General features: G+C 50.0%; 1 protein-coding gene across 3 annotated transcripts in view; it reads right to left on the bottom strand.

The window, feature by feature from the left end:
• FRMD6 (FERM domain containing 6) overlaps positions 1-23,507 on the bottom strand; it is a 135,523-nt gene that overhangs the window by 74,656 nt on the left and 37,360 nt on the right. The window contains exon 1 of one of the 3 annotated variants that reach the window (XM_006023087.3): positions 7,054-7,138. The exons of 1 other annotated variant lie outside the window; for it this stretch is intronic. The gene's annotated coding sequence lies outside the window, so the exon portion shown is untranslated. Of the gene's footprint in view, positions 1-7,053; positions 7,139-23,507 lie in introns of those variants that run through there. One more of the 3 variants, XM_006023089.3, reaches the window with a different exon arrangement.

Here is a 23,507-nt window from a genome sequence, read left to right as displayed (position 1 = left end):
GCGTGTATGGCTCATCTCCTATATAATGTTCCCTGTAATTTTGTCTAAAGGACAACACCGTAAACAGTGAAAGAATAGGAACTGAATTCATCTTCCTATGAGTGGCAAGTTAGAAAAGAGCACACCAAAACCAATGTCACTGGAAACCCAGAATGAACCAAGGCAATTAATATGGAGATTATTTTTCAAGCTATTCGATTCTGTGCATTTCAAGTTTGTGATGGGTTAGATCACGATTCATTAATATGCAATAGTTTCAGTAGTATTGCAAAACCCCCTCCAAACCTTCACTTTTGAAGTACTTGGCTTTTAAGATTTTTTTTTTTTTCTTCATAGCAAAGTTTTACTCAACAAGTACGATACTACAGTCATTAGTTATTTTAGTCGAAAGTCCGGCAGAAGGCAGGGTAGATTTGCACCTTGTAGACCAACTAAGTCAGACATACATAAGCTTTTGGAAGCAGCAGCTCACTTCAGATGCTATAAAAGGGACTGCAGGAAGCAGAGCGACCAAGTAGAAAGCAGTCATTAGGATATCAAAGGCAGGAAAAATGAGGGGGCAGTGCTGGGAGAGGCAGGGTGGGTAGGAAAGGGGAAAATAAAGTAGTTAACCAACTGATGGACAGAGGGGTTGTAATAGCTAGTCTAGTGAACGGGATAAGTAAAAATAAAATAAAAATAAGAGAGTCAGTGGTCTTGGTTTGGATCCAGGGTGTCAAACATACAGCTCATGTACTGGATCTTGTCCACCTCCCTCCCCAGCCGCCTGCAGAGCCAGGCTGGACCCTGCACACGGGCTTCAGGGCCGATCCAGCTCAGGCCGTAGCAGAGCCAGCGCACAAGGCTGTCCACACGGTGCAGCACGTAGTACCTGCCCTGTGCCAGTTCTTGTGCCCCAGGCAGCACCTGCAGCACTAGGTCCAAGCCACGCACCCTGTGCGCTAAGTGTTGGCACCTCCAGGGCTCGAGCTGTAGGCAGCGCACAGGCTGGACACAGTGCCATGAGCACTGCCCGTGGCCCAAGGAGCTGGCATAGGGCATGCACTTCACGAGGCACTCTACAGCACTAGCCCTGCCCCCTGGCTCCAGGGCTGGTCAGAATTAGGTCCCAGGCCATCCCTGCATGCCGGCGCCAGCCTCCAGGGCTGTCTGATGGAGCACTACTCCGTGCCCCATACCATGAGCAGCACCATGGCACTGGGTCCAGCCCATGCGCTGCAGGCAGCACAAGTCCCAGAGGTGCCAACACATGGTGCACAGGGCGTGTGGCCTGGACCTAGTGCTGCAGGCGCAAAAGCTGGCACAGGGCAGGTGCTACATGCTGCACCCTGCCGACACGTGTGTGCTAGCTCTAGTACAGCCCGAGCTGGATCGGCCCCGAAGCTAGTGTGCAGGGTCCAGCCACATCCAGTACGTGAGCCGTATGTCTGACACCCTGGGTCCAAACCAAGACCACCCATTTTCTTATCCCATTTCCTAGACTAGTTGTTATAACCCCTCTCTGCCACAATGGGTTAAAAACTGCTTTATTTTCCTCTCTCCTACCCACCCCGCCCCTCCCAGCACTGCCCCCTCTTTTTTTTCCCCTGCCTTTTGTATCTTAGGCCACTGCTTTCTACTTATCCACTCCCTTTCTGCAGTCCCAGATCTTGTGCAGCCAGATCTGGCCCACAGACCTACATTTGGCCTGTGGGGCTGGATGAATTTGACACCTCTCCTGTAGGCCACGCTTAACACAATCCAGTCTGGGGAGGACTTCTTGGACCACAATTTCCCACTCAAGTTGGCTTCTAAAGTTTTGATGTCAGCGATGACGAGCCCAGGACGGTGCAAGTGCCCTGCCACAGGCGCGTCTCTTTTGGCATGACCATCATACCAGCGTTCATTCACCCATTCACATAGGGATCAGCCCATCTGTCCACTGTAGACAACAGCGGGGCACTGCTAGCACGTGGCATTGCCAGAGGAACAGGCAAATGAACCTTGTTCGTTATCATCCATGCAATTTGGTCCAGCGATGGTGTGCTCTGCATGGATGAGGGGGCACGGCTAGCATCTGGGTCCAAAACCCAGTCTGGTGAGACTAGGAGCTGGGTAGTTTACCCACCATACCCCATCACCTGGTGTAGATCCTGCACAGACTGGACCGTATTGTGTGGTCTAAACCGAGACCACAGATTCTCATCTCATTCCCTAAACCAGCTGTTATCACCCCTCTGTTCCTCAGTGGGTTAACTGCTTTGTTCCCCCCCCTCTCCTACCTACCCTGCCTCTCCCAGGATTGCCCCCTTCTTATTTCCTCCCCTTTATTCCAGCCACTGCTTTCCATTTAGCTGCTCTATACACGCAATAAAGCAAGCTGCTGCTTACAAAAGCTAGCGCATCTCCAATTTAGTTAGTCTACAAGGTACAAATCTACCCAGCCTTCTGCAGAATACTATAGCAATGAACTCCCGGGGGTTATTTCCTTGCACAGAAGCGACTGCATGAGTTTTGCCTTTTCTATCATTACAATTTAGTATTCGTATCCTGGTATTAGGGAGACCTTTCAATCAACACTTTGGAGGCATGTGCAGCGCTTTGCCCACCATGACGCTGCCTGCCTCAGAGGACTAATTAAGTAATGACATATTTTTAGTCTAAAAGCCGGCAAACGGCCACACTCGGTAGATCAGCGCACTTGACAATACAGGAGCGCAGCACGCAGCGTGCCAGAAGCCAAATTATCACCTTGTAGCAATTAATCCACTTTTATTTGTACCTAAATTATAACACGCTCTTTTCTTAGGAATAATCCAGGTGACGCATCAGAGGGGGTGGAGTACGCACGTTCAGAGTTGTATTCGAACACTGAAGTGCTCATCCTGCTATGCTTAAGCTCCCCATATCTCCTTCTCCAGGGGCACCTACGGTCTTAAAACTAACCAGAAATGTTCAACACCCCCTCCTGAAAAAGGGGCTTGGGTGACATCAGTGGCTTCCCTGGAGCACGCATATAGGCCCTAGCCAGCAAAGTACTACAGATAGAGAAAAAAGCTGCAGCAATTCCCCACACCGGTCCCTCGAAGGCGCTTCAAGACGCTGGGCGCATCTACACAAGACGTTTACTGTGGGGTTGCCGAATTAGCTCCACAGTAAAGTCTCAGTGTCTACATATGAGTTTACTGCAGCCTAATAGGGCCAAATAAGTGCCACTGTAGGTTAGCACTTGTAAAACACAAGTACTATTCTGCAGCGGCATTATTTAGTGCACTGCAACATATGGAAACGCTCATGGGGCTGGCTTGGGCACGTGGGTGCTTCAGTATGGGAGCTGCCTGCTGGGTAGCCCCACACTGGAGCACCCTCATGCCCCAGCCAGCCCCTCTGCAGCATGTTGAGCCAGGCTGGAGCAGTCCCAGCCTGGCAGATTGACCCCCCAGGCTCCCTGCCAGGCAGGGCTGTGCCACGGTCCTGGGCGCACAGATGTGCTCCTGGGTGCCGAGACAAACTCTAGCATGAACTGCCCCAGAGCATATTGCTTTGCATTAATAGGTGTATATGCACCCACCGACTACCAATGGACCTGCCCATATTGGTCCTATATCCCCGGATAGCATCCTACAGACTGTAGTGGAGCATGTGCCAGTTCACACTACAGCAGCACCTCTTCACATAAATAGCTCTTGTCCTTCACTGGTGTCTCTTCCCCCGGGTATATTTATAGAGAGCAGTTTAAGCAAAAGGACTGTTTTGGCACAAAGACTAATGACTACACATTTAGGCAGGAAATTGCAAGGAGATTTGGGACCAGAGAGGAGGGAAGCTCTGGAACAGTTTTCATCCAGGAGTAGGGAAACCAGTTTTGGGGAGGGGGATGAGGAGTTTATGTATAATTATTTGCAGCAATAGCAGGGGTGCTCTTCCATCCTATATCTGACATACATGGGGTCCATGGCATGGTGTAGATATACCCATACAAGTGTCCAACAGAAAGATACAGCCGGTGTTCATTTAGCTATTGGCTTCTCTGCTGTGACCTCCAGCAAGTGCTGGATCTGGTGGGCCGGCCTGTCCCAGTCTCCAGTCTTTTACAGTGTTATGTCAGATGCAAAGAGCAGACAAGGGAGACGTGCCAGATTCAAGGGAGTAAATGTGAAGCATCAGAAGTTCATCAACATCCACCCGGCCCTTGCCTCTGGGTTAGTATTTGGGGCAGCTGTGCGGACAAGACCAAAAGCCCTTTGCAATCATGGTTGCTGGGGACTGCAATTAGAAACCGAGTCTGCACCATGGGGAGTGATGATGGGGGAAGACAGTCTTGTGTCACGCCACGTATGCAGCAAGAGAGCCCAATATCGCACGGCAGAAATAGGCGTGCGAGAATCATAACCCTACTGGAAAATAAAAAGAGATGCAGTCCAAGCGTAGCCTCCTTCAACTGCTGAGGGGGGCGAGCCTAGGGACCACACCGGGGACAAGCTGTACGAGGAGGGTAGCACTTGCTGCAAGAGCTAACCTAGGTCCAATCTTGTTTGCACTGACTAAATCGCTATGGAGTGCCTTCCACCACTAGGTCTCTTTAGAGATGGGGAAAGTGAGTCACATCCAGGAAAAGCAACTTGACTAAGGGCATTTAGTGCCAGACCCAGAACATAGGTCTCCTGGATCCCAGCCCCATGCTCAGTCCACTAAGACATACTGCCTTAGCACTGGAGACAACAAGAGACTGCTTCCAACGTCAGTGCAAGCAGGACGGGGCTGTGTGGCGCAGTCAGTTGGTATACACCATTTCCACCGGCCTGGGCTGAGCCAGGAGCATGTTTAATACAATTGAACGCAGCTGGATTTATGAACGCATGCCTAAGCACCGTCTTAATGAGGTTTCATCATTATAAATCTCCAGCCTGGCTGGTACCCATTATAAATGGCCTCCCATAAATGGGTATTCTTCCAATAAAAGAAATAAAACATGATTTTTGCAAGCTTTATTTGCACTGAGGAAGTATTAGCAGAGCTGCTCTGAACAAAGGCTGAATCGTAGCTATGGGTCAGATTCTCTTTTTGCACCCATGCAACTCTGCTGGTTTTTGCGGACTTGCTCCTAATGTTGACTGGGGCAGGATTGGCAGCAAGGCTAATGCGACTGTTTAGCATTATTGGTCTTGGCAGCAGAGACAAATGCCTTGGTTTTTGATGCCATTAAGTCTTACTGAAAGAGCCTTGCATGGACCATACAATAAGAGAGGAGCACTGTTGGTTTGGGGGAAACGAACAGTTGCTGTCGCTTTGCATCGAGATTTGGATAGAGGTCTTTCTTAGCTCACCAAAGGAAGGAAGAAAACCCCCAACCAGACATGGTTGCTACCAACTCTTAATGATGAGCAAGGGGCATTTCTTTTTCCTGGAGAGTCGGAGCAAGTTCTTCCATACCAGCTGAGCAAAAGAAGTCACATCTCGGTGCAATGTGTGCAGCCTCAGAGCCAAAAATCAGCCCTTAAAATAGCAGCTTCTATTGAGACCAGTGCTGTGCTGGTGCTAGACACAGGTATACTTGGGGCAGGACTCCCCCAAGTTCCCGCGAGGACACATCTCACAGCGAGTAGAGGATGGAGGGGGCCATCCATACACTAACACGTTATCGTTCGGGAGAAAGCGTAGCAAGAAGAGAGGAAGAAACGCTATGGTCAACCACCGTCCTGCTCAGCATGAAAGAGGGCACCTTCTACAACCAACCATCACAGCCCTAAGGGCAAACAAGAGATTCACAGTCTGCTGATGCAGGGGTTAAAGTCTTTACAGGCCAAGATGAGGAGGGAGTAATTCTCTGCTTAATATTTTTAAGAAGTCCTCTGGAATATGCAAGAGCTGGCATATGCATTGGGTCACAGTGGAAGCCACTTGCCAAAGAGAAGACTTTGGCATTGCTTGGTCCCCTCTGGCCAGCATGGGTATATTTTGTCCCGAGACATATCAACTATCCTGAAGACATAATTAAGCCTTTGTCTTAATAACGTGCACAACCATGGTGCAACGTGGACACATGCATGTGCCATCTCATATACACACCCCTCTTCTCCCATCAGGGAAACTTCCCACTGCCGTCAGTGCCCGAGCAAGGAGCTCAGGATTGAGCGGGCACAGATGGAGGAGGGATGCTGGAGGCCTTGCAGTGACAATAACCTCCAAAAATCAACTGCAGGCTCCTTTTACCATTCAAAGCACAGAGCGCATCACTAACCCCCCAGGGCCAGTAGATACATTTTAAGAAAGCAATTGATACATGCCTCTTGCCTCATACACGTCCCAAAATATTCTTGCAGGGACATTATTCCCAATCCCACCTGCTGCCAGAACTACCCTTTACTTGGGCACACAATCAACCCATTTACTTGGCCAAATAGAAAACAGTCTTTCTGGATACGTACCTATTGAGGAAGGATATGTATTCATAGATGTTAGGGTCAGAAGGGACTTCAATAGATCATCGAGTCCGACCCCCTGTGTGTATAGAGGAAACCCATGGAGCAGACTCCAGTCAGAAACCTCTATGCATCTTCAAGGCACTTGTTAAAGCCAGCCCATCAAGTCCTTCCTCCCCGTTGCAGGGCTCCATAATGATGCATGCTAGGCTGCAACTGGTTTATTCCCAACAACTGCATGTACCCCCCCAGCCAGCTCTTCCTGGATATCCTTATCAAGCTCTTTTCTGCTTCACCAGGCTGTTCTCTTATCCTGCAACTTACTTTGAGTCCCAAACAGATCCTAGCAAAAAAGAAGTGAGGGGTTGCTAATGGGGTCCTGCTCCTGTCTGGCAACTGCTTCTTGCCTCTTTTTGCATCAGCCAGGGCCTGGGACAACCCCTGTCAATCTGGTCTCTAGCACAGGACCTGCTCCCAGGCAGCGTAGCACTACTGGGAGGCTGACTTAGTCCTGCCCCACCCTTGCAAAGCAACCCCCATCTCCACTGGCACCCTTGCAAAGCAACCCCCCTACCCCTATCCCCACTAGGACCCTTGCAAAGGAACCCCCCTACCCCCATCCCCACTGGTGCCCTCCCAGCCCTTAGGGTACCTCCTGGGTCTGCTTTCTCTCACACAGGTTTGTCTGGAAGTAGCTCCTCTCTCTGCACCCAGCCAAGCCAGACACCTAGTTCTGGTCCCAGTACTGGGCTTACCTACTGCTCTCACTCCACCTCCTTACAACCACCTGTCCCCAATCCAGGTAACCAAGCACAGGGCTTTCTACTTAGGCAATTAGCTTGTTCTTCCATATATCCACCTGTGGCCTTCTAACCTTCTGCTCTTGTGGCTAACCTGAAGTTTTGCCTCTCTGGGCTACAGATGGAAAGGCTCCCCTGCTCCACTCTCTTGCTCCTCATCTCTCTAGGGATAACAAGAAGCAGGCACCACGCTGGGACATCTGCCTCCCATTGTCATGCAGCTGCCCACCGGGAGCAGAACAAGGACTCGGTTACTACAAGGAAGGATTTTTTTTTCCTTCATTCTGCCTTTCAAAAACAAGGTGCATATTATATTCTGGGCTGCGTTGTATGCAAAGAAATATGGTATACATCCATGCAAGCCTTATCCTACATTCGAGAAGGTTTATTTTGGTATTGGATCTACTGGGAATGAATTTGAGCTAAACTAGAAGAACAAAAGCGTCCACCCGGGTGTTTATACACATGTTGATTGTTCCTTTTAAGAACCAATTTAATGCGCATTGGTGCAATTTGCCCTTGCAGATAAGGCTCTAGTCAGTTCTTAGTTCCTGCAAAGCATCTAAAATAGGCAGCTTTTCCTGTCCACCCTCGCAGCTAACACTCTCGTCAGACAGGCTGTCGTCAGCCTGCGTCTCAGTGACCGCAGCAGCCTTTCCTCTGGGACAAATGCAGGGAAGCCTCGCTCGGATGCGCCCCCGAAGGCTGCTGCGGCGATCATCCTCCCAGCCTGTCACTTTGGCCATGTCACTCCCTGTCACATCGCACTGAGCTGCTTGTCTTCACTTCCAAAGCCCTCCCCTGGCCTGTCCCCTTTCTCATCATTGTTTCTCACTCAGTCTCAAAGCATTATCTCATGCCCCCATCCTGCTAAACTCCCACAGGTTGGCTTCTTTTCAATGAACACCCAGGTTTCTTCTCCCAGGCTGCCCTCTGCACTTGGGAGGGATTCATCCCCTGCTTTTAAACCCTCCTCTCCAGTGATACCTACAACAGGAATCAGGACTCGCGGTAGAGGTGATATCTCTTATTAGACCAATTAGATTTTTGCAACAACAAAAAAAAATCTTTAATTTCTTTTGCAAAATATACCTACAATACACTTGACAATGGTTAGGCCACCTGTGTGCCAAGGCCACCACCTACACTGCAATAGTGTCTCACTGTTTCCTTGCACTCTCTCCTCTGCCAGTAACCATCTGTTGTCCATACTTAGGTTGCAGGCTGGGACTGGCTTTTTTTTCCAGGTTTGTACAGCACCTAGCACTGTGAGGTTGTAGTCCGTGAGCAGGGCTCCTGGATGATACAGAAAAAAACTAATTGTTAAAGAAAATACAATGTTAGTCATGTCGTGATCTCAAGCCCCAAGCCAGGTTTCTTGTACGAGTTGTCAGTCTCACCCAGTTATGCGGTGGTCACTTGATGCCGGCAAAAATGTCTACGGCCAGCTCATCCGAGCTGGCCAACATCATTTTATTGGTGAGAGTCCAGTGGAGGGCAATGAAAATGGTTAGGGGGGTTGGGCACATGACTGATGAGGAAAGGCTGAGGGAATTGGGCTTATTTAGTGTGGAGAAGAGGAGACGAGGGGGGACTTAATAGCAACCTTCAACTCCCTGCAGGGTGGTACCAAGGAGGATGGAGCTGGGCTGTTCTCAGTGGTGGCAGATGGCAGAACAAGGGGCAATGGGCTCCAATTGCAGCAAAGGAAGTTGAGGTTAGATATTCGGAAAAACTCTCTCACTAGGCAGGTATTAAAGCACTGGAACAGGTTACCCAAAGAAGTGGTGCAATCTCTATCCTTAGAGGTTTTTGAGACCCAGCTAGACAAAGCCTTGGCAGGGATGATGTAGTTGGGGCTGGTCCTGCTTGGAGCAGGGAGTTGGACTAGACGTGACCTCCTGGGGTCCCTTCCAGCCCTTATTTTCTGTGATTTTGTGGGTGAGCAAGAGGAAGGAGAGGGCAGCCTTCCACTCACACCTCCATTGCCTCTGCCCTGGATGCAAACCCCCACGCCGTGCACAGGCGCTGGAAAGCCCAGCCCAGCCTTGAACAGGCGGCCGCTTCAGATTACAGGGGAAACTGACCCCGTCACCGAAACTTTGAGTCACCCGTTCAGCTGTGTTTGAAGGGGCCGGCGTTGTTGACTTCGAGCTAACTTGCTAACTCGGGCTAGGGGTGAGATGAGAGCCGAGCGTGTCAGCTGCGGCTGCCAGGCCGATGGCAGGCGGCCACCGCCGCCTGGGCAGGAATGTCAGCAATGCAGAACCACCCACAGATCCAGGCTCCGTCTCTCAGGGGGAGCTGGAAACAGGCTCCTGTCCTCTGCCCGTTGGCAGCGCGGAGCATGGGTCACATTATCCAGGCCTGTTCTGCTCCACGTAGGGCACAGCTAGAAAGCTGCGATGTGCTGCTACGAACCACGGGGAGAGTCGGGGTGGGCTTTGGCTCGAATAGGTCGGCACATTCAACTCGATTCGGAGAGGCTTATAGACTTATTGAGAAGTCAGGCTGGAAGGGACCTTCGGAGGTCACACCTAGTCCAACCTTCCTGCTCAAGGCAGCATCATCCCTGCCCAAACCACGTTATACCAATCCCTTGCTTCCTATTCCTACTATATAAATCCTTATCCAACTACACAACCAGCACTGTTGCACAACTGCAAAGCACATTGCCCAAAGCCACCAAGGGCACCCTAACCTGCCACAGGTACTGCAGGGGGACGAGGTGGCTATCCATGTCGCACCACTGCAAGGTGCTTTTAATACACATGGGAGATCCAAGGAAGAGGGCAACATTGGAGAGGAAAGCAGTGTCTTGAAGCCAGCAACATCTTGAAGTCAGCAACGTTGCAGAGGAAGGCAAAACCCCCACAGTCCAGATCAACCTGACCGGGGGGTAAAATTCCTTCCTAACCCCAACGTGGCAATCGATCTGACCCTGACCCTATCAGCCTGGGAGGCCAATATGTACCAGTAGACAGAGACTAGCAAAATGAATTAACGAGGTCCAAATGATTTTGCAGCATGATGTTAAACTGGTAGGAGAGGAGAGGAACCAAGATCCAGGCTGGGCTCTCTCGAAAGCGGAGAAACACCCATGTGTCATGGTGTCCAGGCTGCAGCTGTATTGATCTAGAGGAAAAAGCAATCAGGGCTTGTGGTAGAGGTGATATCTTTTATTAGACCAACCAGATTTTTGCAAAAAAAGAAATCTTTATAGAATTTTTTTTTGCAAAAATCTTGGTCTAATAAAAGATATCACCTCTACCACGAGCCCTGATTGCTAGAAACACCCAGGGATTTTTTAAACAAGAATTCTTAATTCCTCTTGGTAGGAGAGTATTTGCAGTGCACCTTGACTGAAGGTGGAAATAGAGTTGGCACATGGCTGCGGCGTGTTGTGCTGCCCAGCCATCGGTATTTGCAGCTGTCTGGAATTTAAGATGTCATTTCAGACTCTCTCCTTCCCCTGAGGGCTATGCTACTATGATGTAGCTGCCACCTCCTGCGTGTCCATGGGCAGCTACCCTGGAGCAGCTGGCCTGCCAGAAAGCCCTGGCACCTCTCACGCTGCTATAAATTGCTCCTTTGTCCCTGCCCTTGGTCATATCAGTCCCACTGCAGTCAATGAGCTTGCGCTGTATCAAGGAAGGGGGTTTGGGGCTCTTGCTGGTTTATTCTCTGTTGATATTTAAAGGACGGTTAGTGCTCCGAGCCCAAGGATGAGAGGGAGGCACTCCTGGCTTGTTGTCTGGATCACTACTGAAGTTGGGGGAGCCGTGGCCATTCCTCCTAGCTGATGATCTGGTTTGGGGCTGCTTTAGGGACTTGCACACAATCCAGGGTGGTCCCCCTGCTTTACCTGTGGCAGGCTGGGGTGTTACCTCTTGTGTTGTGTTAGGATCGGTTGTGTAGTTTTGCTAAGAGGTTAGAAAATGGATGGTTTGGAACGGGCTGATCCTGCCCCAGGCAGGGGGTTGCTCTAGCTGACCTTTCGAGGTCTCTTCCAGCCCCGCTCCTCTATGATTGAATGATGATTTGTTCTGTAGTGGCACCCAGGAGCTTCCTGACCCTGCATGCAAACACGGAGCAAAAAGATGATTTCTGCCTCCTGATCTCTGGTCTAAACAGCAAATTGGTGGTGTGAACTGTATGTGACACCAGCCTGGCAGAAAGAGGGACAAGTTTTCAGGACTGGAAAGCCCAAAAGCAGCAGGAGCAGGCTGAGAATCACAAGCCAGATCAAAGCTTCTTCAATTTACTCCAGATAATTATCTGGCCTTGTATTTTCAAACCACAATACAATATGCTATTGGAGGAACCTGGCTGTCTAAGCTAAGAAGCTAATTAGAGACCACTCGCACACATGCTCTTTAAAACCCACGGCCAGGTCCTGGTCAGACATAACCTGACGCTGCTGCACTGCGATCAGCCACGCTCCCGTGATTGATGCGAGGCAGTGACCGGGGCGGTACATCTATGCTGCGTGTTTACTTTTGGTCGCTGACCTTGGCTGATGAGCGCGAACCCACACGGCAAGCAGCTCCCGGAGACTCAGTGAGCAGGAAAAAGAACAAAATCCATCAGATCAACCGTTTGTCACAAGTGATTTGCTCAGTGCATTCAGAGCACAGGGGCGTGCTCTCCAGCCGGCACGGAGGAGCTGCCGCTGCTTGAGATGCTCCCTATGACAGTTCACCCGGAGAGGCAAAAGGACTGGTCTCTGGACACTATTCCTCTGTCGTTCACTGACGAGGCCGAGTATCCCCCGAGAAGGACAATATGGGTGACGCCGGGCAGGGACCATTTCCAATGCCCTCAACTCGACAGTAACTTGGAGATAGTTGGAGTCCCATCGGTTCCAAAAGCCGCAGCCCTAACCACATGCATATATGCCCAAAGGGCACCGTTGAGGTATTTGCCCTGTGAAGACACAAGGGCTCTGTGGATCCAATCCCTTTCTTCCCACCCTTTTCCCTGCCATGGCATTTGGGGTGATGTCCAGGGGGCTTTAAAGCTGAGTGGAAGAAAAGGTGGCTTCTGGGAGGACTTGCTCGGGAGTTCACGTGGCAGTATGATGAGACTTGCCGTGCCGCATCTGTCCCTGTGACATGGGCCGTCCTGGTAACATGCCACGTCACACTCAGCATCGCAGGGACAACAGGAGAAACCAAAGAGAGATCTTCTTGGAGGTGAGTGCTTCTAGATAGAGCTATTCTGGACTAGCTCTGGAGGCCATATGGGCACCAGGGAGCAGGGCCCTCGCTGTGAAGAAGTGTTGATGGGCACAGGCTGCCTTTCTGCCCTGGTTGTGTTCACCACGGTGGGAACACTCCAGATGACTTCTTGCTGTTTGGGACCAACCAGGGGTCCCACATGAAAAGTGCTTGGCTTGGCTTTTGCGCCTGGATTTATCCTTTGCCCCGACTGACCGCAGTAGGAAGCCTGGACCCCCTGCATCAGTTGTTTTAGGCTGTCTTCAGAGTGACAAGCACCCCCACTGACCCCCTGGTTAAGGCATTTATTTCTGGCACTTATTCTTATGCTGTTCCTTTGTGCTCTCCTTTATGGCCATACTTATTTTCAACAGACCAGAGTCAAATGGAAGCCATAAAATCCACAGTCACGGGCCATTCGAGGGTTGCTTCAAAGGTAACACAACCTATTGCCCGAGCTGGTGCAGCTGATCTGTACCAGGTGCCGGATGTTCCTGGATATGCATGGCGGTAGGGTCATAGGATCATAGACAATGAGGGTTGGAAGTGACCTCAGGAGGTCTCATCTAGTCCAGCCCCCTGTTCAAAGCAGGAATAACTCCAGCTAGATCATCCCAGCCAAGGCTGGGTCTTAAAAACCTCCAAGGATGGAGAGTCCACAACCTCTCTGGGTAGCCTGTCCCAGTGCTTCACTACTCTTCTCTTGAGAAAGTTTTTCCTGATATCCAACCCAAACTTCTCTTGCTGGAACTGGAGCCCATTGTTCCTTGTTCTGTCATTTGCCACCACCGAGGACAGTCCAGATCCATCCTTTTTGGTACCAGTCTTCAGGATCATTGCGATGGATAAAAGAAGGCACAGACAGCGGCAAGATGTGGATGCAGCTAACATGCATATAGCTCATTTAGCATCACGTCTGCATGTGCCATCACATGCCGCCACAGTCACGCCAGCAGGACTCTGCATGCTCTAGCTGCTGGAGCAGACCAGGTAGCAGCACCAGCACCTTCATTTGGTTCTCAGGACTGGATTGATCCCATGCCCCTGATCTTTACTGGCCAGCTATACTAGTCCCATGAAGCTGCAGGGATGTACATGAAGTTAGGATGGAAAGAGACCAAATTAGGCCATCTCTGGCATACATGCACTGGTTCCATTCGCCTTAGCAGAGGTATGAATCTGGCACTAATGGTCATAGTCCAGTGTCAGATGTTCACCACTGTAACTGGGTCATTGTACACTGCTCTCCTGGATCCCACTTCTACCCTGGTGTGATTGTGATGATGAGACTCTTGTCATTTGTATGTGAAATGACCCACATGCAAGTACTAGGAGATGACAGAGCAGACGCAGATGAGCAAATCAACGAGGAAACTCGTGCTTGTTTGCACGGCAGGTTGATTTACTTTGGATCCGCTCAGAAATGCGATTGATTTCTGTTTTATGAATTCCCCAGCAACTTGGCTCAGGTATCTCTTCGGCACATCGGAGACCTTGGTTCAGGCCACAGGCTTGATTAATGCAGAGATGATAAGGTCTCAAACATGTTTGCAGCAAGGGGAAGTTAAAATTTATGCTGACTGGGCCATCGGCTAGCGACTCCAGGATCCTATAACTCTTTGTTATTAATGCCAGCAGGGATTTCTCCATCACTGCTTGCCAGCACTGAGAATCCCACTGCTCTATGAAGAGCAATTTGCTTGAAGAGTTTTGTCTTTGTGACAATGCAGCTTCAGCTGGCTGCAAAATTTACCTTCTCATCGCTAGCTGTTTTCAAGAGCGCGGGCTAAGATCGACACAGGATATTTTACTCATGTCTCTTAGGGCTGCCTGGAAAAGAACATTTTTATCAGTGAAAAATGAAAAGGTTCCTGAATTTGGTTTTGGTCCAACAAGGAAAAAAATCAAGAGCTTCTGAAGGTTGCCACTAAAAAAAAAAAAGTGACCGCCACCACCACCACCACCACCACGAGCCAAGAGCTTGGGGGGTAGGATGCTCTCACCTGGGATATGGAGCCTGCAGGTTCAAAGTAGCACTAAAACCCGAGCCTCCCACACCTAAAACCACAGGCAACTTTTTCCTTCTTTTTTCTTTCTCTTTTCCCCCCCACCTCTCCATTTTTAAATTTAAAAGTCTTTCATTAAAAAATGCCCAGATGATCTTCAGTATCACCTATGGTGACTTGGCAACCTCAGCCTCCTTTCCAAGTGATGCATAATAGTTGAAATAGTAATGCCTAGCTAGGATGTATTAAATAATAATATGCATTAAATAATAATAATGTAGTTAATGACATTAAATAATAAAGTAGCAAACGGGGGAAGGGGCGCTGGTGGGGCCGGAGCCCCGTGTGTCCCCACCGCTCCTTTGGGTCTGACCCCACTCCCCGCCCCCCCACCCGCTTTGGGTCCAAACCCACTCCCCACCTTTGGGTCCGACCCCACTCCACCCCGCCCCTGGTTTGGGCAAAAGTGTCACGGACAGACAGACAGGCACACAGACTAAGCCTTTTATTGTATTAGTGTAAATTAAATAATGTAAAAGTCTAAATAGTAATGCCTAGCTAGGATGCAGTGCTTTCCAGCAGCAGATCCCCAAATGCTTTGCTGGGGAGGGCAGTATCATTACCCCCATTGTACAGGCAGGGGAACAGAGGCACGAAGAGGGGCTGTGACTTGCCTCAGGTTACTCAACAGGCCAGTACGAGATCCAGGAACAGCACCTGTAAGTCCTACCCCGGGGGTTTCCCATTAGACCACATGGCCTCCTTTCCAGGGCTCCCCAGTCCCTGGCAGACCTCCCTGATGCTGGCTGCTGTGCTTCTCACCCTTGATCCAAGCTAAGCAAGGGAACAATTTTCCATCCCTTTATCTAGTGATAGCTGAATCAACCAGAGCCAGCAACCAAAGTGCAGAGCAAAAGAGCAAGGTCTGAGCAGAAGCAAAGCCACGTGGTTGAGGGATTTCCTGGTAGGCTGGCAATAAACACATAGGCTGCAACACTGGACTGTGTCTGTTTGTCTCACGTGGCATCAAAGCAACTCAAATGGGAGCCGAAGGGGTGAGAAGTCCTACACATCAGGCCCCAGCCGAGAGAGAGAGAGCTGCTTTTGAGCAGAGTGCTGGCTGAGAAGGCAGGCGAGGGACTGCTGAGCAAGGAAACAACCTCCCATTGCTCGGTGCTGCTTACTGCAAGGTAACAGCAGACCGGGCATGGTCCATACATGGGATCCCACCAAAGCCAGGCCTGCCTGGGATCACCGCTGTCTCCAGTGAATGCAAGCAGTACAGCAAGGCCCTGATACCTCTCGGCCACAAAGACCACAGTCCACATCAGAAGTCCTACACGTCAGGCCCCAGCCGTGCAACCTTATTGCAACCTGGGTGGATGCACAGCTGGGAGAATATGCTCAGCTGGGGGTGCTCAGGCCTGGCACAGTGTCTGGGGACTGACTTTCAGGACATTTTGCATAGACCTGCCTTGAAAAATGCCCATTTCTTGGCCAGAAGAAGTGACCTGCACAGGTGATCAGTGCCAAAAGAGCATCATCTTCCTCCCATTAGGTATCATGGTCTTCGCCCCAGTGCGGATCCATGGGAGGGGATGAAAGCACACCCCACTGTGAGCGGGAGGCTGGTTGCACAGCATGAAGCAGATGCATTGCAGGAGGGTTGGATGGTGTAGTGCTGAGACACTCTTGCGTGAGTGAGAAAGCTCAAGCTCTGCTTTGCAGCTACCCTGCTACAATGACTGGCCTGCAAACATACAGCCTCCACCCTCACAGCATCTTGATGCCCACCTTGCTGGGGTCATCTGACCCCCGCAGTCTTTCCTACCCAAGTGCAGGGGGCTGGACCCGATGATCTGTAAGGTCCCTTCCAGCTGAAACTATGAAACTATAACTGCTAGCCTTTGACTGCCCCAAGAGATGAAGCACCCACTTCCTTGCTTGTTGGCATCACTCTATGCATTGGGGAACAAAATGCACTTTTCAGGTTGTCCCACCGAGGCAGAGAGTCTCTCAGCTCTGCTGGCCGCTTGCAGACGTTGAGCTGCACAAGTCATACCTGCCGATGAGCAAACCTAACTCAGGAATCTGACAACCTGGTTATACCCTCACGGCCTTGGTTGACTCAGGGTCCTGTCACACTTGTCCTGAAAAACTCCCATCGCTTGACCAGAAGAAGTGACCCGAGCAGGTGATCAGTGGCAACAAAGCATCATCTCAAAGACCTACCAGCCTCTGGGCTCCCTGACCTTGCTGTCCCCAGGGCCAGATTCAACCACGCAGTGAAAGCGAGGATGAACACAGTCAGTGCCTCTTGGCTGGTCACCTCTCCAACCCGAGACATCACCTTGATCTATCTGGGAGGTAGCTTTTTATCCAGCTGCAATGCTATTTAGGTCCACCATGCATTCACAGAGTTGTTCTTATTGTAACACAACTTTGGAATGAGTACAAGGGAAAGCCAGTTTTGTTGGGGGGGGTTTTTTGTGAACACCTCTAAGTATAACGCTTCGTTTCTCAACTCAGGAACCAGAAACCACCTGTAGTATCCCTGTTCATTTATCATTCCAATCACCCATAAGTATATAATGCCCTTTATAAGCAGCTAAAAGTACTAGTAACAGCAGCAGCAGCATCTCATACTCGTCAAGGGTTACGGATAGTTGTTGACATGCAGATGCCTTTAATCTCTGGTGCTGTTCGGGAGCTGGGGAGAGTTGAGTCAAAACTGAGATGTGTGGAGACATGCAAGTGCAGGGCCAAATGCTGCTGCCAGGTCCTCAAATAAACAGGAAGACAGCATTTGGATTATTGCCTATTAACGTGCATGCCGAGTGTGCGTTCATAAATCAGGTAGAAACATGGCAGGTACAACAGCAGGTTGCAACAGCCGCTGGTCTCACACTTCCATCTTTTGGTCACTTTGGGCGTGGAAAAAAAACATGCTCCTTTTCCTCTGCTCTGCTCCCCCGTGGTTAGTCATGTGGGTAGGAAACCCCCTTCTCCTGCCGGAGTTACTATTCACAAGGTCGGCAATCCCACATTCCAAAGGTAGGTAAAAAATGTGTTTGGAGAGCGGGGAATTCGGCCAGAACAATGACTCACGGTGCGTGTCTCAACCAGCTCCCGACTGGGTCACTGACACAGCAACGAGAGTACTGCTATCAGCCAGAAAAGGCCACGCAAGCTGCAGAGCCCGTGTGGTCCTGACGGCTTGCTTACTAGTACCCCGGGAGCTCTCTGGGAATGTGGTGTGTTCCAGTGGGACTTCGTGGTAACCAAATGCTAGACACACAGCGAAAAGCCAGACCCTTGGTCCACCAGGCTACAGTGATTAACACTGGCTGATGTCTTCTTAGGATGGAAACTCCCATTACCTTCAATAGGGTACAATTAAGTTTTTACCGTTTGCCCAAATTCACATTTTCTTACATACCTTTGGAGAAGCACAGTGTGCGTCTCTACCTGCTCAGCATCTGCTGGCTCTTAAGGTGCTCCATCAGTGACTGCCATGGCTATTCGGTTCAACACATTACCCAGCTTTGGGGGGATTACACATTGCCAGGTCCTTGTCAGTCCAGAGAGTAGTTGCATATATGAAAGAACAGATGGGTCAACATGGGGCTGTACCAAAAGACCGCTTGAAATCAATGGGATTTTGGATCTGACCCTTAAGAATTGGGTCCTATGTGGCCTGGCTGACACACAACATACATGCATTCATGCTGACCTGGAGTATCCATGCATTAATACCTTGCCTGTATAAGGCACGTATCCTGGCATTATGAAGATTGTGGCTAGAGGAAGCCCTGTTACTTAAGACTCTCAGCTGAAACAGCACCAGGAATTTAACTAATGCAGCCAGGACGTGTCTTACTTAACGGACGTCCATGGATCATATGGATAAGGATGGTAACAAAACAGAAGGGGTTTGAGCAGTGATCCTTCTGTGCCCCAACAGCTAGTCATGAGCCACGGGGGAAATGGCACCAGGGGAAAGGTTTGTTTTACTGATGTTATGGTCAATGCATTGCTCAGCACTACATACATTGGAAAAGGAGGAATATTCCCATTCCTATCTCATTCTGCACTCTACTCGCTTTCCCGCACTGGTGGAAGCATCCCTTTTGAAGCCCTATCCATGCAGACTCTCCAGGGCCGAACATTTGCTGCAAGTGAAAAGGATGCTAATTAGGCACAACCCCTTCCTTATATCCTCTGTAGCAGGTTGTGTGGTTGCACCACGCAGTCTTTTATTTCCTTGGGTGGACTCACCCACAGAACACAGCAGAAACCGTAAGTCTGCAAACATCAGGTACAAACAATAAAGGATTAAAAACAAACCCTGTGGTCTTTTCCCAGAACAGGAGAGAGTATGCTAGTTCACTGATGCAGCCTTTAGCCTCACAGCCCCTGGCTGTCTTCTCTGGGAGCTTTTAACTTCCTCTGGGCCAGCCAATTATCTTCATCAGCTGGCCCAGTTGTCCTAGGCAGGCCTTTAATCACTTCCTTACCACCGGCAGCTGGGCTGCAGCCCCTGACCTGCAGTCTGCTACCTGCTCCCATCAAGAAGATAATTTTGGGGGATCTTAACTTTGGGCAGCATCAATCTTAGCCAGCCAAGTCCAGCTAATAAATAGCACAGACAATAAATCTCCATGGCTTGGAAGTAGCAAGCAAGAATTTATGTCCCTGTTCAGAAGCCACATAAAACCATATAAACACATCATGAGACAAGGGCTGAAAGCAACAGAAGGGAAGGCCATAAAAAACCAGCAGTGTTCAACAGCAGGACAAGGAGTTGCATGTGTGCAGCCCCCAGTCCTCATTCTGAGATACCCCTCCCAGCCATGAGTCCTCTTCTGTTTCCTTTCCACTTCTGTGGGGAAAGGAGAGTAATTCTCAGGCGGTCAGGAGTTGGTGACTATCCCCCACACCTCTTGCTTTAGCTTAGCTATACTGGTAAGGAGCTTTGCACAAGTAAAGAGCTCCTACCTGCTGCAGAGAGAAGTCGCAGTCCTGGACCGTCCTCTTCTACATGCTCAGACCCCGGATCCAAACAGAACCTGCCTCTGCAAGTGTATTCCCTCATGCACAGGTGGGGATCAAGCCGTGGTAGGCCCATCTCTCCCATCATTCGCTGTGCCAAGGGTTGCCAGGCTAAAACATGCCACCTTCTCCCCCAGGAACAGAGCAGCTGTCTCAGTGGGGCGTTGCAAAGCTAATTAGTCTGGATGCACAGCCAGGAGAATATGCCTTCCAGCTTGGGAGGCAGCATCTGCGGCAGTGCAGTATGTTTCATAGGGCCACCTGGCACGGCGAATTAGCAGTACAGACACGGGGCATCTAGCCCTGTGCGGGCAGCCTGGCCTTCTCCCTCTTCCAGCTCAGTAGGGCAACGTGTGAGTGGCAGTAGAAACCCCCAGTGCCCATGTCACTTGCTGGGAGGGGAGAAAATGCCAGCAAGTGTGTGCACCATGAATATTTCACCACACCCATGCCTCCTAGGACTGTAGGGCTGAAAGGGACCTGGAGAGGTCACCTGGTCCACCCCACCCAGCGTTGGCAGCTGCCCTGTGCCTCCTGGCAATAATTGCTACGGCCGGCAGCGAGAATGGCTGTGCTTCACTTCGCCCCTGCTCTCCGCAGCATGTCTCCAATAAGGACCGCACAGAGATTTAATCAGGCAGCTGCAGAATGCAAATGAGATGCAAACGGATTATTATTAAAAAAAAGAGCTGACATTTACCAGCTATCTGCAAGGATCCATATTTAGGTTATTAAACAAATATTAGGCCTCTGAAAATAGCTGAATAATCCACTGGTATTTAATTAGCCGCTAAGTCGCCCAATTAGGAGCCCCCCTCCGGATTGAATACTCGCTCCGTGGAGCAGGCTGGCTGCTTCTGCATGCATGCAGCTGCAGTACCAGTTTCTACTGTGGAGAACCGTCCTGCTCTATCCGGCATCTTGACAGCCACTTGGGAGGCATCATGTACTCTCTGGATCTGATTCAAAGCCTGTTTGGTCTTTCCATCAACTGCAGCAGGTTTAGGATGGGGCTGAGTCACCCAATCGCACCTGGAGTCAGTGGGAAGCTGCACAGAGAATCATGGTAATGAGGGAGGTCACATCTAGTCCAACCCCCTGCTCCAAGCAGGACCAGCCCCAACTACATCACCCCAGCCAAGGCTTTGTCGATAAGATCATAGAAACCTGCATCCCACTGCCACTGGTACTTCTGTCCTAGGCTGACTGTTCAGTCTTAATTAGACAACCGATTTTTGATGATGTTTTAGCTGATTTTCCAAAACACGCTGAGGATGAATAGGAAGATGCAAGTCCTGGGCATGCTTGAACCCCTGGAAAATACCTCTGAAGGCAATGACACCAGCTCATGTTGAATAAAGACAGCTGGGTTGAATGCCCTGAGTCTCGAGTTCTTCCAGGCAGCTCCCTGTATCTCCACGTTATTGAAGCCTGCATGCTCAAACCTCAGAAAATTGATGTGGAACACAAGCGCGCTCCCAATAAACCTGCATGAAGCGATTAATCACATGTATTTGAAGCCCTGCAAAGCTACGGTACATTATAAGGGAGTGATTCGCTATAACCATAGAGCAAATGCAATGGTTTTTCGATTTGCTGGTTTTGTTTCTGCTTTGGGTGAGCAAGATTTTCACATAAGAGCCCTCCCTGCCCTGGTCTGCCCTTCTAAATTTGTTTCAATCCAGAATCCCTTGCTGCCGACACACACGGGCACCATCCCACTTGTGTGATCTTAGGCAAAAGTGATTTGAAGCCATGTATCCATTGGAATAGCTTAAGCCCATGAAAAGGTGCAAAGGAAAAAAACTTGGCCTCCACAACAGACCCCGCAGCATTCGTTAGTCTTAGTTCAGGAGAGAGACTCCCAATGACCTGATTTGCAAATGCAAATCGACACTTGTCCATGCAAAGCGGGCAACTGCACACATGCAAATAGCTGCTTGCTCCAGTTATTTGGGACAGGTGGATTTAAACACCAGTTGACGTTGTGGCTGTGAGGATTTAGTTTTCAAAAGCAGCTGCCTCCACCCCACCAACCACACTGGCACGCGTTTGCAAGACTGGATATTAGGCAAGGTTTTGCAATGTGAGGCCTCCCCCTCATGCAGATGGGGAGACGCTGTGGTTAGCTTTCAACCACCAGCGCACAGATCCATCGGTCTAAGGACTGCACTGCCCATAGCTCATGAACCTGGGAAAATGAAGACGCACCCAAATGCAGAGCAACACTTCAGTCTCCCTCATTTCCAACAAGGCAAGAAATTTTATCCCTCTCCCCAATGCAGGATCTGGCAACAGGGAACCACACAGCTTATGTGTTTTTTTAAAGGACAATTTTCACCGAAAACAGTTCCCACAAATGTCACTTCCTATGGAACGGGCAGCTGTGAAGTCTCCTGCAAGCGCCGCACTCCACTCGCCAGCTCTCACATAGGCTCCCAATTAATATTACATAAAGAGCATGTTTAATTTATGACTCAGACAGGCAGGAAAAGAACATTTGGGACTGAAACGACCAGCCTCGTTATGGGGACTTTTCCAGGAGCAAAGTCTAGAAAAGCCAGCACCCCCCGCCAGCCACAGACGGGCGTCAGGTGAGAAGCGTTTTTGCGCACGTACATCACTTCATGCACCGTAGATGAATGCCCGCCTTCACGGGAGGAACGGGAACCCTCTGCCTACCAAAGCACCCGGCCTTGCTAGAAAACCTGGCCCTGAACCTAGAGTGAAACCCCGCTCTAAACTCAACATCCTTTCCTTTTTCTCAGTGCTGACTCTGGATGAGTATCCTGACCCCCGTCCTGGCAAGCGCAGGTTGGTTCTAGGTGGACGGCAACGAGGAAATGAGCGCTCCCCATCCTGAGAGCAGGTCTGGTGGGAATTACTGATGAAATGAATGACTGATGTTCCTCGTTGGACCAAAACCAAATTCAGGAACCTTTTCATTTTTCACCGATAAAAGTGTTCTTTTCCAGGTAGACCTAAGAGACATCAATAAAATATCCTGTGTCGATCTTATCTCAAGCTCTTGCAAACAGCTGTCAATGAGAGGGTAAACTTTGGATGATGGATGGCATCAGATAGTTTCCATCCTGCCTCCGCTCTTGTAGTCTCATGCCGAAGGGAAAAGCTTCTGTACAATTCGCCCGGCTGTGGCCTGTTTTCCTTGCACTCCCCTGAAGTGCGATGGCACAGGAAATTTGCTGGCGTGTGAGCATCTCAGTCAGCTTGATCAGTTAGTATCAGGGTCTGAACCAGGCACTGCCTCGCCGCCGCACAGGCTCCAAAATGCTTGTTCCCTGAGCTAAGGGAATAATGCATTTTCTTGCATATAAGGTACCCCCAAATAAGGGACACACCTCATTTTTGAATGGCAGAATGAAGAAGAAAAGGTCTTTCCTTGTAGGAAGTAGCAGCAGCCAGGGACCTCTTGTTCTGCTCTCTGTAGATCCTGTGCAGACTTTACTTTTGTCTTCCCTTGGCCAAAGCCTAATTAGCAGAAGCTGCTCTTACCAGATTTCTTTGCATATAATGCACTCCAGTTTCCAGCAGCTGCTTTCTAAGGAAAAGGTGTGTTGTGTATGAAAAAAAGATGGTAGCTGTATTCAGTAGCAGCAGTGGTTGCTGGCTGATCCAGGGAAGGAGGCTCTCCCAGCTGTTAGTCTCCCAGAAGAGTAGTTTTTTTTACTTGGTATGGCTTAAACACAGCATTTACATACCCGCTCTGCCTGCAAAACTTATCAGCTGGCTTCTCTCCTGGGTCGCTAACTCTTGTGGGGCTTGCTCTGGTTCCCATTGCAATGAAGCTGTGCCCACAGAGATGGAGGGCGGGTATCTACCGCACAGCGGGAGCAAGATAAGACAAACCCAACCTCTGCTGATCCATCAAGCCAGCAACCAGACACGAACCCATGCCTGGGGCACAGCAGCCGTGCTTCATACCCCCTTGTGCTCATTTCCCTGCCTGAGGAGGAGCCTGAGCCATGCTGGGAAGGGGAAGGAAGTGGGATCATAGGAGTTACTGCAGCT

The sequence above is a fragment of the Alligator sinensis genome, unplaced genomic scaffold, assembly GCF_000455745.1.
Source record: "Alligator sinensis unplaced genomic scaffold, ASM45574v1 scaffold50_1, whole genome shotgun sequence".
In the NCBI taxonomy this organism is placed as follows: Eukaryota; Metazoa; Chordata; order Crocodylia; family Alligatoridae; genus Alligator; species Alligator sinensis.
The sequence above is the reverse complement of the archived record's forward strand: the minus strand, read 5'-3'. Positions and strand labels throughout refer to the sequence as shown.